The sequence below is a fragment of the Papilio polytes genome, unplaced genomic scaffold, assembly GCF_000836215.1.
Source record: "Papilio polytes unplaced genomic scaffold, Ppol_1.0 DF823332.1, whole genome shotgun sequence".
Lineage (NCBI taxonomy): Eukaryota > Metazoa > Arthropoda > Insecta > Lepidoptera > Papilionidae > Papilio > Papilio polytes.
In genome coordinates, this window is record NW_013525872.1 from 1,207 (window position 1) to 4,486 (window position 3,280).

The 3,280-nt window shown below is 31.2% G+C and overlaps 1 long non-coding RNA gene across 1 annotated transcript; it reads right to left on the bottom strand.

The window, feature by feature from the left end:
- Nucleotides 1–399: 399 nt before the first annotated feature.
- On the bottom strand, nucleotides 400–1,301 carry LOC106104941. Its single transcript, XR_001225707.1, has 2 exons — nucleotides 887–1,301; nucleotides 400–559 (listed from the first exon to the last, which is right to left on the bottom strand). It is a non-coding gene; the product is annotated as an uncharacterized LOC106104941 (long non-coding RNA).
- Between the last annotated feature and the right edge of the window lie 1,979 nt (nucleotides 1,302–3,280).

Below are 3,280 nucleotides of genomic sequence, written 5' to 3' on the forward strand. Positions count from 1 at the left end.
GTGTTTGAAACATGACTGTTGGTGAAAACTGAGATGAAACATTTGCATGTTCTGATTACTATACATCTGTTTGATGCCGCTAAACTATATTTATATATTTGTCCCTGTATTTACCAATAGTATTCATTCCTGAACAGATTGTGATGAAAATAGCAATTTATGTCAAAATCTGTTTTAAGTTTATATGAAATGATCTCACAAAGTAATCTGACCAATGACAGACACATTCACAGTCATTTCTTACACAGGTGTATGTAAGCATAGAAAATAAATGATGGAATAAGACATAACATAAATTTAAGTTAAGACTACAACAAGTCTGTTGCACTATAAATGTACTTAAAGATGTGTTATTGAGGAAAAAGTTGATTCACACATCCTAGGATTAAAACAACAATATTGACCATTCTATATATTTTTCACCAAGAAAAATCAAAATTATGTCAATATGAATAAAAAATGTTAGTAAATTAGTAGCAAAGTTTCAAACAAATAGCTACCTAGCAGTATTTGGTGCATAGACTCCACAAAAACTGGCAGTCAATTGGGTGAGAGATATCTGAAAAAATTTGAACATTATGTATACCCCAAAGTGCAATGGCAAATATCTACATTTTTAAATGAACATGTAAACTATAACATAACATATTGCACCATTATATAAGTTAGAATTCTGAAAGTGCATCCCACAAAGTACCATGATACATAAATAAAGGGAAACATCTACGAGAGGATCAAAAAGCAACCAATGCCCCAGTGAGATAGGGGAAGGAGTGCATGCCTGAGATATGGATTTGGTGCAACATTGAAATAAAAAAAAACACAAGTAAATACTGGCGTAGCGAAAGTTTAACATTGCATTCGATACAAGGAAAATATAACTGACCTTGCAATTTCAACCATATCGGGAACTGGAAAAAGAAAACTAGATGACGAAATAAATTAAAAATTTGCGCATCGCTTATAAACTACTTATTAAAATATTGGCAATATTTCGTGACGACAACATTGAATGTTAATAACCTTTACACCTGATTTAAAACTGTATACGAATTAATTTGAAAACTCAAGTATGGAATGAACTTTGTTCACTTTACTAAGAACAAGTCGATAAAGTACATTACATTATGTATTAAAAATCTAAAGAAGATTAAAACTTCATTTTGTAAAATGTATGGTTAACAAACTAATTATTGTTTATAATTAAATTACATAATTAAACAGTCGTCCAACACGTAAGATAATTAACTAAATTCCCTATCTATCACATGTCTGGCCAATTGGCCAATGACAATGGCTGTCAGACAGAACAGATGTCAGTATGATGTGACGTAACACGATAAATGTCATATAATGAATATGTCATTCTGACACTATAGACTCACAAGGATCATATGGCAGTTGGCAATTTTGTAAATTAATAATGTTGAAAATGTTCAATGGAAAAGCGTTCAACCTTCTAGTTCTGGAACAATTGAGCTCTTGTCATCATGAGACAATTGACGTCAATCGTCGTCATATTCATTTTTATTATGCCTGGTACAAATAAGTGGTAATTAATAATTGTATTCATTATTTTTTTTATTTTACAGTTGGTTTTGATATCGTGTTTACAGTAAAATACTTCAAGAGTGTATTTCTATATAAATTAACGTAAATGAACTGTGTATTGACATCACAGCGACGCCATATTAGATAAGCCACTTGCTTCGACCAATAGTGTGCGTTTTAGAACTTAGCGAGGGAATTTGAAAAAAAGACACCTTTTACTTTTGCCACTAAATCACATGATATTTAAAAAAATCTTTGCAGGAATGTTTTTATAGTAATAAAGTATACTTAAAAAAAGTTTGGTACAATTTGGCATCATAAGCATATTGCCTATTTTATGAAATAAAAAAAAGACATTTAATGTCAGAGTAATAGTGACATAGCTTGTCAGTTAACTTTGCGTCTTTACTTTATGTATTTTTCGTGGTTTCATAATGTTTATAAGTAGTGTAAGAGAGGTTTTTTTTTGAAAGCAGGAGTTATTTTAATTGCTGAGAAGTAGGGGGGTCCAGTATTAAATTTGAAAATACAAATCATCTTGTGTCTGTTGTTACGAAAATGTGTTACCATTTGTTATTTCAAGAAATTCCCTAACTCCCAAGAGGAAGCATGTCATTCGTAATTTATAATTTCATAAACATTTTTATAGTAATTCACTTACAAATATTTTTCTGATAGTTATTTTATTACCTATTTCAAAGTGCAGTGACCGAACCCTTAATTGTAACGTGTTTTGGGCCATTGGAAGTATTGCCTTAGTGACATACAATGACATACAATCAACAAGGATTTTGGTTTTTATTGTACATATTTACTTACGTAATAAGAAAATTACTATATGTACTCAGAAATATAACAAGAAACTGTCTGTCTGATGATTTTATAACGCACCGTACAAAACAACTGGGCATACCACGCAGTTTGTACTGTGCAGATTTTTTATTATTCTCTATGTAAGCACTAAGTAAGACAGTTTCAATTACGTAAAGGCTATTCCTTCCCCTTTACTATCTTAAGAGAGTGCTTTGCTAAAAGTTTGCTACAAAAGTTCTTTAACTATAGAATCTTCCCGACAAACGAAGTCAACATCATTTCTTAGTTATTATTGTACAAGTACTTCCTATACAATTTTCGTTTTTTCTTAAAAAAGGATAAAACTCCCTTAAATGAGAAAATATTACCTCGCGGGTTACCCTAAATGCTCAGAGGCGCCATCCTGTCAATGTCAAAAATGTGCCACAATATCCTTGCGGCACTATTAATATTCTATCAAAACACGTTTTTTTTTTCTGGAATCCCTAAATTATAAAAAAAGTCGATCTCACAATGAAGGAGCGGAAGCTGCAACAGTAAAGGTCGCGATTTTAACATTCTTTAAATTCCAGAAAATTAACATGTGTGATGATAAAACATGGTCTTATTTGTTAATATTAGGACCGAGGACGCAAACTTGCGACATAATTCAAGTTTATTATTATTATTTATTTATTTCTGTGGATGTTCGGATCGCTTGTTACAGCGTCAAACGCTCACTTATTAGTGGTGTGCCATCGATCCCCTGTTTCAAATGAATCATATACGAAATGTTTCATGCATATAATTGTAGGAAACAAATAAAACACCAGTTATCGGTTCGATAGTCATTTTAATTTAAAATTTCAAAAAGCAAATACAATAATCTCCGCATGACTCATCTCATAAAGCTTTACACGTAAGGTATCTTTAATAG